Below are 11438 nucleotides of genomic sequence, written 5' to 3'. Positions count from 1 at the left end.
TAATAATAACAATAATAATAATAATAATAATAATAATAATAATAATAATAATAATAATAATGATGATGATAAGAAGAAGAAGAAGAAGAAGAAGAAGAAGAAGAAGAAGAAGAAGAAGAAGAATTTAATTCCCAAAATGATTAACTTCAATTCAACACCACCTTTGTATGTGTGTCAAATAACAAAGAAACACCTTTATAATCAAATAGCTATAGTTATTTTAAATGTTTGACTGTGTTCTTGCTTCAAAATGTGTCTTTAACATCCTCATATAAATAAACACTCACTGCGTGTATTTATCCTCCCCCTCTTTTTTTGTATCTGTTTACTGAATAAAGTAGTGGTTAAATTGTGCACATTCATTTTTAAACTCAAATTAAACTCATGTTTGTTAAAACACTTAGAAACTATAAACATAAAGTACGTATTGACCTAATTCAACTCACAGAGGTAGAGCCCCTTGAGTAAAATTCCTCCTAAAGCACCTTTTTGGAATTAAATGTGTTATTACTGCCAACACTTTTAGCCTAGGTGTCCCCAGTGAGAGTTAAATCCTTAATGCATCTCTACTGCACCACCATAAACATCATGAAACATTAAACAGCAGCTTGCTTTATGGGAGACTTGAGTTTTTGTGGTGCTCTCAGAGCAGTATTTGGATTCTGAAAGATTCGGAGTCATGTTGCTGTGGTCCTGGGTGGTCTTAGAAAAAGCATGCTTGGGCTGACACCTAGTGGGAGAGATGTATAGAGCATTTATTGTCTGCTGGCTCGCAGATGTGTTGCTCAGTCTTTGTTCACAGAGGCTGGTCATAATCCTTCCAACGGTCACTGAGAGCTCTTATTTATCTGTGAATGGACTGCATGTCCATTTGTCACCCATAGATGGTGACTCTGCATGTGGAATAAAATGCACACACAGCAGAGGATGACGATGATGTTTCTGAATGAAGAAAAGTTGCTTAGTAAAAGGATTCTTCTCTATTTCTTTCTTTTTTTTTAAATATACCAAATTTTTCCCAAAAAAATAAGGATACAGGATATAGAACAGCTCTGTTGCACAATATTAATATAAGTCATGGACAGAAAGGAGTAAAAACTCAAAGTAAGAAAATAACAATAACAATAATAATAATAATAATAATAATAATAATAATAATAATAATAATAATAATAATAATAATAATAATAATAATAATAATGCATTTGGAGGAGGAAGCAGGGCCATAGTCACTGAGGCAGTTAAACAACTCTGAAGCAGCAAGGCCCCGGGGGGGGGGGGGATGAGATCTGCCCAGAGTACCTCAAGGCTCTGAATGTGGTAGAGCTCTCCTGGTTGACACGCCTCTGCAACATTGCATGGACATTGGGGACTGTGCCTCTGGAGTGGCAGACAGGGTTGGTGGTTGTAATGGCAATTTCTTGTTCAGGCTATGCTGTCAGCGTGATAGATGAAATAAACTCATGGAGAGACAAATGATTGTCTTTTGTCAAGTTTTATTATCAGCACTCTTTTCAAAGAGGGAGAAAATAAGTGACCACGAATGAAACTTCTCTCAGTCGAAGTCAGATGTCCTCTGCCCCGAAATGTGAGCTCAAACGGCATATATCAGAGAATGAAAAGAGGTGTGGTACATTGACAGGAAGCTCTTCCAAAAAAGGTAAAATCCTGTTTTCTAACAATGATCATTGATGAGTAAAATACAGGATCTGTGAATAAAGAGTTATGGGAATACAGGAAACCTTACTTCTTATCAAACAAAAGCCTTCTGTCTACGACCTTTGAGAACTGCACCTGCAACAGCTCCTATCAGTCTTACACAAGGACAGAGAAACACAAAGAACAGCAGTTTATTCTGACATTTTCCACCACATGGTTCCCCTTTTTAAGAAGGGGGACCAGAGGGTGTGTTCCAACTATAGGGGATCACACTTCTAAGCCTCCCTGGGAAGGTTTACTCCAGGGTGCTGGAGAGGAGAGTCCGGCTGTTGGTTGAACCTCAGATGCAGGAGGATCAATGCGGTTTTCGTCCTGGCTGTGGAACACTGGACCAGCTCTACATCCTAGGGAGGGTGCATGGGAGTTTGCCCAACCAGTCCACATGTGCTTTGTGGACTTGGAGAAAGCTTATGTCCGTGTCCCCCGAGGTATCCTGTGGGGGGGGTGCTCCGTGAATATGGAGTGGATGGTTGCTATGGGCCATTCAGTCTCTGTATTGTCAGAGCCAGAGTTTGGTTCACATTGCCGTTCCCAGTTGGGGTTGGACTCCGCCAGGGCTGCCCTTTGTCACCGGTTCTATCCATAACTTTTATGAACAGAATTTCAAGGCGCAGCCAAGTGGCGGAGGGTGTCCAGTTTGGTGGCCTTAGGATTCCATCTCTGCTTTTTGCAGATAATGTGGTCCTATTGGCGTCACCGAACAATGATCTCCAGCTCGCACTGGGACGGTTTGCAGCCGAGTGTGAAGCAGCAGGGATGAGTGAAGGGCGTGAGAGAAGGAGAGTCATGATGTTAGATTGAAACAACCACCCAGTGAAGACAGAGCTTATTAAACGTTACTGTACCTCAGTCCAAAAAGTGTATGAGCCAACGGACTAATAATTAGTTTACTTAAAGAGAGTTAAATTAGAACAACTTTTAGAAGAGACAGAGCATTTCATCATCATCGGTCCACCGTGGAGAGGAGTGAAATGACTGGACTCTTTCTCTCTTCATGGCTCTTCTCCAGGTGAGTGCCGGGGAGCTTCTCGTCCTCTGTTCCCTGAACTCTTGAGACACTGAACTGATCATCACCACAGCTAGAGCTCAGTGCAGCAGCTGTTTTCAAGGTCAGACTAAACTTGATGTTCATAGAAATGATCAGTGACTCAGTATTTATACCTGACCAAATGACAACAGGCAGCATCACAGAAACTTGTTCTCACTTTGAATTCAATCGTTGCTTATTTGTATTGATTTATTTTGACATCCAACAGTTACAAGAGAGACGAGCAGTTTGTGGATGTTGACTGAAGCTTCATGTCTGCTCGACAGAGCTCAGCAGCAGCTCAGGTGCAGCATCCTGAACAGAGACAGAAGCTGCCTGAGCTGTTTCTGACAGTTCAGCACCTTGGACAGCGTCGCTCTTCCTGTACTCACCTGGGAAGGAAACTGTATCTCACTACAGTCAGGGAATTTTAACCCATATTTGGCCAATCTGGGAATAAATTCCTTACCAAAAAATGTGTTCACGAATGTGTTCATAAAGGTCTCTAATAACACATATTAAAAGATTTCATCTGAATTCCTGCAGGAAAATCCGTGACAGCTGTTTAAAGTTTGGGTGCCTGGAACCTTATTGGTGAAAATGGGTTGTCAAACTAGGGGTTATTTAGGATTCTGAATTCAGTGCAAACATTAATTTTGCACAAAAAACACTCCTTGATGAAAAAACGTGCACCCCCACTTTTATGCATACATTCAAAAGTAGCTCTGTTTGTTTATTCCAATATCTTAATATCTAGTTATGAAACAGTACCGTCAAAAAAACAAAACATAGTGAAATATCTCAAGGATCTAGGTCTTCATCTTCTCTTCTAGTAGCCAATGGGCCTATGATGACTCTCCTCATACAAGCTGACATCATTTAAAAGATCCAATTATTTTTTCTTAGTCAAGGTTTAGTGTCTGATAAATCAGCATTGGAGAACATGGCTGCAATAAAGGCACTAACAGCCTCAAACTAATAAAAATAAATTCATAAAATAAACATGTTTTTCTGTTTGTGAGATGAAAAGAGCAGGGCAGAATTTTGTAAGGAAGTTGAAATATTTATCTTTAAAATTTAACATATTACTTTAATACTTTAAGCCTTGTTTATTTTATTACACGCCATTACACAACGTCATTGTCAAAAACATTAATCGGTAAAAATAATGAGTAACTTATAGGTTTTGGAATCACAGACAGTGACAGGTGGACAAAAAAAGTGAATGCTTTGATGCAAAATCGCCGATGGAAAATATTGAGGCTATACTGTTCAACTCCAAGGTAGGAGGCTCCACTTTGCCTTAAGTAGTATGAATCCAAAAATAAATAAACATTCCTTGTGATTTACTTGCAATTAACGGGTCATAAGTTTGCTGAACAACAACATCATGATGTAGATCAGTAAAATAAAAAAGTCAAGCTTCATCAGGTCTGTCCTCGAGAGAACAACTTTTAAAATGTTTGTTTGTTGAATGGATGTCCAGTAGACTATTTTTAATCTGTTTATGGAAGTCAGGAAACCTCCCCTGATTTATTACCTCATTTAACACATTCTGAAATAGTTTATGGTCTTAAACCTGAGCGTTCTTTTTCAGTACTTCATGATATTTATTTTGTAAATGTTTTAATTTGTAAAACACAAAATAAAACACGATGTGCTTTAGGGTTTCACTTTTATTAGACAGGTGAGTACTTGGGTGTTCTTAAACATGTCTTGTTTAGTGTTCAGTTGTACCTGAAGTCACCCTGAAGAGTTGGTTGTACATTATTTCAGGAGGGAAATTTTCTTTAAAGCCTGTTTTATTGCTAGCCCATATTAGAATCCCAGCTAAAAAATTAAATTATTCTATTCTTAAAGCTATTCTTTTGGGAAAAACAAAAATAGACAGCCGCACACTGAAATGACTTTACTTAAATTTTATTGACAGCAAACAGCGGTTTCGCCAGTTGCTTCCCCAGGTTGGCCTGTCATAATCAAAAAGAGCACTCACGGCTGTAATACTTAAAAAAAAGAATTATTCCTTACATTTGAAATAATTTCTGTAGTAATGGAAACGTTATACTGTTTTGACACTCCATACATTTTGTGCTATCAGATTATAAAAAATGTTCATGATTGGCCATGTAACCAGAGGTATTTATCACAGCTGTGAATGCCCTTTTTTGATTATGACGGGCCAACCTGGCGTGCCATTCGCTCTCTATAAAGTCTAAGTAAAGTAAATTCAGTTTACTGTGGTCTATTTTTTGTTTTTATAAGTACAGTATGTTCCTGCAGCTGACAAGCACCTGATAACATGAGTTGGCTGTTCATAGAGAACCCTGTTTATCAATAGCATCTATTCTTCTTTAGCTTTTCTGCCTTTAACAGCCAGACAGGACACTTAAGGTGCATTTCGTCCAAGAGTTCCAGGGTCTTTTAAGATAAGATAAGATAAGATAAGATAAGATAAGATAAGATAAGATAAGATAAGATAAGATAAGATACTGAAGCTTTGCTATCATCCTCCTGTCAGCCACCACCTCCACAGGGTCCAGCCCAGGACAGAGCTGGCCTTCTTCACCAGTCTGTTCAGCTTCTTCCTGTCAGCAGCAGAGATGCTGCTTCCCCAGCAGACCACTCCAAAAAAGATGGCTGATGCCACCACAGAGTCAAAGAAGAACTTCAGAAGAGCCCCCTCCACACCAAAAGCCCTGAGTCTGCTCTCCTGAGCAGAAAGAGTTTTTAGCCCCCAGAACTACTTTCCCCGGAACTAAAAGGTTCCTGTGCCTCCATTGTTGTCTATGTTTCGACCGCGGGCTGAAGTCCTGGGTAGATTGTGAAAATCAGGCCAGTGACGTATGGAGAAATAAAAAAGCAAATGCACTACTCCACCCGGCCAGTAGAGGGCAGTAAATTGAATGAACTTTTTTCGAAAAGTATACCCACATAATAAAGATAGAACAAATTAAAGAGAGAGAAATCAAGTAAATCAGATGTGTGTGATGTTATTATGCACAGTGGGCGGAATAAAAACACTGCGGTTAATCTAACAATCAGACATGTTCAGCATTGCAGGCCCGCCCCCCCGAAAGTACCGGGACCTTTAAAAAATACTACCCCCTAGCAGGGGCTTTTTAGGGTGGAGATTATCTACCCCTGAACTAAATTAAGACCCTGGGTCCATCAGTCGAAACGCACATAGTTGCGGGGTAAAGTCACTAGTTCCGAGGTAAAGTTCCTCCAGTCGAAAACGCCTTTTGGGAGTAGAGGGACTGACGTGCAGCAAGAGTCGAGGCCTGGATTCGACCTATGGGCCTGCTGCAACCAGGACTACCTCCACCACTACCGCTGCTCTTCTGAGACTAATACAGTATTCTGAATCTGAATCTGAATCTGAATCTGAATCAATGTAAGCGTGCATTTTTTAATCGCTAAGCCAAAATGGTACACCAAAAAGTGACTTCAGAAGCAAGTTTTGATCTGTGGCCATCACAGGATTTGAAAAACTTCAGATCATTTAATGTAAAAATTAAATGATTCACTTCTTACTTTAGCTCTACCTACCCTCTATCTGACCTGCCATGCTCACATTGTCCTATACTAGCAAAAGCTAACAAGCTAGTTGTACAACATGATCAGGAAAAGGTGGTTGACGGTGACAACGATGCACCGCACTCCTGCAAGAGTCTCAAAAGTTGGCTTTAATGTAATAGTTTTCATAAATAACCAAGGAAAGTTGCTGACATGCTGAGTGCAATTGTAGCTTATAGCTATGTGTTAATGCCTTGCACCTCTCCAACTTCAACCTATCATCCTTATACGGAAACTACATGCAAAGAAAAATCAACTTGGTCACAGCCAAAATACCAAAGTCAAGGCAACTGTAGTAAATACAGCAGCTAGTTCTACTTCATTTAAAGAGTCTACATCTTGTTTTTTCAGTCAGTCCAATAATACTGACTACAAAAACTAAGTACTGCAATGTTCTGTTTGTATTGCTGCCATCATGTGATGCGTAAAGACAGTCTATGTCTGACCAAGAGTGAAGAAGATGACTGAGCAAAGAGCTACCATGATTTTATGCCATCAGAGTTATTCTAAGTTGCAATAGACACATTAAAATGAACTGAATTTCAGCCACATGTCCACCGTTAGACATCTGACCAAACTGAATCTGTTTCATTGACAACAACCAAAGCAACAATCCCTTAAAACCTCGTCATGTCCCTTTAACAGACAGATTTCTTTGACAAACAAGGCTTCACTCTGTCATTGTTGCCTGTTTGGCCCTGCGGCGGTCCACTCCTGCTTTCTCTACCCAGAGGCTTGTTGTGGGAGGGATATCTGTCACAACACGGCAGCACATTATAGATTTGATATTGATCTGCTGTATTGATTTATTTCCCACAGGAGAAGAGGTGAAAGGTGAGCTGACAGGCCTCCCATGGGACTGCTGCTTATTGTCCCCTCTGCAACACACCAGGGTCCGAGCAGCGAGCACCAAGGTGTGTTTAAAATCATACATCAACACGAACACAACATAAACACTGCAGAGATGTTGTGTTGCACTTATATGACAAATTCAGGCACTTATACTGATACAATTATGAAACAGCATCTCTGTGTGTGTGTGTCTATCTGTGTGTGTGCATATGCCTGTGTATTATTCAGTAATGGCTCTTGAATGAGCACGTGCCATGCTTTGTTCCCACAAGCCCTTGTGCCTGACCCAGGTCAGTTTAGGGTGGCATGTGCTGTTGTGCAGCAGCCGGTGCTTTTTCATTTCCATGGTGACTTTGAGAGGGCCTCCTGCTGCACCATTAAACACATGAAGGGAGGGGGGCTTTTGGTTTTATCTGGCAACAACCAACACACACACATGCAAAAAGAAAGCACACACACACACACACACACACACATGCAAAAAGAAAGCACACACGCTCATGCACATACACGTTCTAAATGTCAAGACATAAAGCTCCACTTGCTCATAGGAAGTCAGAGAAATGCAAGTTGTAGCTCATGTTTCAGAGTATATGTCATAGCCATTCATTACACAGCTTTATAAAGTAGGATAGTTGTTTCTGATTGGTCATTTAAAAGCCATATATCTTAGCATCAGGCTGCTATTTCTCGATACCAGAGAGTTGTTAGGGCTGCGGCTCTGATTAAAGACTCTGGAGGACTTTCTGTAATCATATATCAAATAAAGAACTGAAAACATCAGAGAAAAGACAGGAGAGGTTAGAGACTCTTAAACTGCCACCATATCAGAATTGAACTTCATGATTATCATGGCCAAAAATTCACGTTAAATATTAAAGCTATATTTATTGAAAACTTTGGGGGAAAAAATACATTTTCAGTCAGATGAATCTTCAATGATACTGTGGTAAAATACCTCAAACATGAGTACAGGGAGAGTCCACAACTGTATGAAAAATGCAGAAGAAAGAACAAGTGCACTGATGATTAATAGTGATAAGACAACCAGATCAAATGGTAACTAAATATCCACAATGCCCAACATTAGATAACAACATGCTGACTAAATCAAAATAACAGGACAGAGAGTTTGTGTGAGACCATGGACAGCTAACTACTTTGGCTCATTAGCACAGATCATGTCTTTAACTTTTTCTCTGTCCATTTTTCATTTTCTCCCTCTTGCAGGCACTGTTGTGTGAATTTCCTGCAGACTTTTTTTCCTACAAAATCCAAAACGCTACGACACACACCAGCGAGGAAACTTTTTGGGGTTCGGGTGGGGTACCTCGCTTTCATCTGTCATCTCCTTCAACATAAGGAGGCTGCGATGAAAGCTAGCTGGTAAACAAGTCTTCTCCTTCTTTTGCTCCTGCTGATTTCTTCTTGGTCTGTCCTCCATTTTACGTTGGTGGTATAAATATATATATACACTACATACACTATCAGTCAAAAGTTTGGACACACCTTCTCATTCAATGGTTTTTATTTATTTTAATAATTAATGACACTATGGTGGTGTAATAATTGGAAGAATGTATATCCCAGCTCAGCCGGTCAGGGTTCTGTATAGTGAGCGAAGTAGAATCCTGACAGGGTGAAGCATGCTCACTATACATTATTCTATTTATCAACTGGCTACCAACCAAAAACATGAACAAGTTGACTCAAAATACTGAAATAAAGAAGTTTGTATTAACTGAACAATTATTTGTGTTTAGAAAACAGTCCCTCTCCCCGCTCGGTAACGCTTCCATGGTATCTAATGAGTATGAATCCCTGTTGTCAAGAGGTATTGACCAATCAGAATCAAGTATTTAACACAGCCTGGTAATAATCTGCACACTACACAGTCTCTCTAACATATACTGTGCATGTGTGTATAATCGTGTGGCATTACAGGAAAGTGCATGACTCAGCAGGTTTGTGGTCATCCCCAGCAGCTTGAGAGCAGCTAATTACATATTAATGAGAGTGAGTGAATGACTCAAACAGGCCACCATATGTCTCTTTACAGGCTGTAACAGGTGGGCGTGAATCCCCTCAGCAAAGACAATAAAGGAAGCTTCATTTAATCTGAAACAAATATGATTCATCCTGAAAAGATATGATAGAGGGGGAAACCATCTGGTGTCTACATGTCACTAATTATCAAGTCAACATAAATGCAGCACCAATCACATCCTGTGTACTAAGTGTTTATAAAGACAGCCTTCATGAGCAGTGTTTCTGAGCTGGAGCTGGGGGCAGCTGGATGACCAAAATGTTTCATACACTGTACTAGCTTTGATGATAGCTTGACAGCTCTGTCCACGAATGTGTTTTTTTACTGGATGGTCAGAGTAGAGGAGGAACGAGTGTCTGCTTCAGACCCACACAAGGATCATGTGGACTGGACCCACTTGAAGGATCTTGGACGTCTTATCAGTAAGTCTAATGTGTGCTTTGGTTAGAGGAAGAGGCGTGTCCCACGGCTCCACCAGACAGGTCGCTTCTTGGCTTAACCAACAAAACATTTTTGCAACCATCAAGTTGATATTAATATCATTATTATTTCACTATGAAGTAATTTAACTGCACACTGTAAACCCCAACAGAACTTCTAACTCATAGCCATTAAGGGTACAGCACTCAAAATAGCTATTTAGTTGAACCAACAATTAATTATTGAGTTATCCGAGTGATTAATGTTGTTTTAATTATATATGTATCAATTTTATTGAGTTAATATCCATGTCCAAATAACAACTTTTGAGTGTACAGAGTGACGCTGCGTATGACGTCATCAGTGGCAAAACTACACAAGACTAGACTAAGAAAACACAACAAGAGACATGGATCACTAAACACTCAAGGGAGACAAAGGACAACTGATACAGAATAAAGACAGGGAGGAACCAAGGCAGGCTGTGCGGTGGTGTGGTGGGTAGCGCTCTTGCCTCACAGTGAGAAGGTTCCTGGTTAGAGTTCCTGGTCGGGCTTGTGCCTATCTGTGTGGAGTTAGCATGTTCTCTCCTGGTACTCCGGCTTCCTCCCACTGTCCAAAAACATCACTCTAAATTGCCCGTAGGTGTGAGTGTGTGCGTGAATGGTTGTCTGTCTCTACATGTTTGCCCTGTGATAGGTTGGCGACCCGTCCAGGGTGTACCCTGCCTTCCGCCCAAAGTCAACTGGGATTGGCTCCAGCCCCCCGTGACCCCAAAACCGGATAAGCGCTTGAAGTATCTGATATTCAACCACATAAGATTAAGTATATGTTGCTAGTCTGTGTTGTTTAAAATAATTTCAGGGGCCCACAAGAATGAGTTACAATAGTAGGCTCCAGAAGTCTCTAGGAAGGGCCTAAAAAATATCACCTTTGACATAGGCAAATCTATGATTGACAGTGACAGTTGACGTCTCTGTCAATACTTAGAACAAGGCGTTCATAAATGGAGTCAAATAGCAGCTAACGTTAAACTTGTATTGAAGAGTCCATATATGTGTATGTTTGAAGGACACCCTCATTCTAATTTGAGTGCACCTTCATAGTATTTAAGCCAGAACGTGGAGACAGAAGAGAGGCGACTTCATCTGGCTCGGTCGTCCTCCAAGCAGTCGGGATGCTTGTTACTGATGCTGATGCTGTTTGATTGTAATAAATCTGAATTACTATTCAAGCTGGCCAGTGTCACGAGGTTCATTCTACATCTGCACATCACGGGCTGTTAAGACACGATACGCTCAAGAAAATGGATGGATGGATGAAACACAAGGACAAAACTAAACAAACCAAACCAAACCAAACCATGACATGTACTCGGTGTCATCTAGTATGTACAAATTAAAAATATTAAAAATGTAACCACTAAATTTGAGTTAGGGAACTTGAAACTTAAAAAAAGAAAGAGAACAATTGAGTAAACTGAAATCATATTTTAGAATTTCAGTTATACTATATATATTCTGACTGTTTTCTTACCTTTAGACTAATCGGTTAGTCAGTCCAGCTCCATATAGACGACCAGGATCACCATAGTCCAGCACAGACAGTTGCAGTAACCAGTCAGAATTTGATTCAAAAATAAAAACCTAGTTTCAACTTTAATCTCTTCGATAACGGTTGGATATGTGGTCTAAAAGAGAGAGATGCATGGATTAAAATAGCAAGATATCATCATGTGAACACTGAGAAGTGTGGACTGAGGGCAGGTTCTAAAGCTCAGACACGTCATCACATAAA

This window comes from Notolabrus celidotus, chromosome 16 (genome assembly GCF_009762535.1).
Source record: "Notolabrus celidotus isolate fNotCel1 chromosome 16, fNotCel1.pri, whole genome shotgun sequence".
Lineage (NCBI taxonomy): Eukaryota > Metazoa > Chordata > Actinopteri > Labriformes > Labridae > Notolabrus > Notolabrus celidotus.
Note: the sequence above shows the minus strand (reverse complement) of the source record.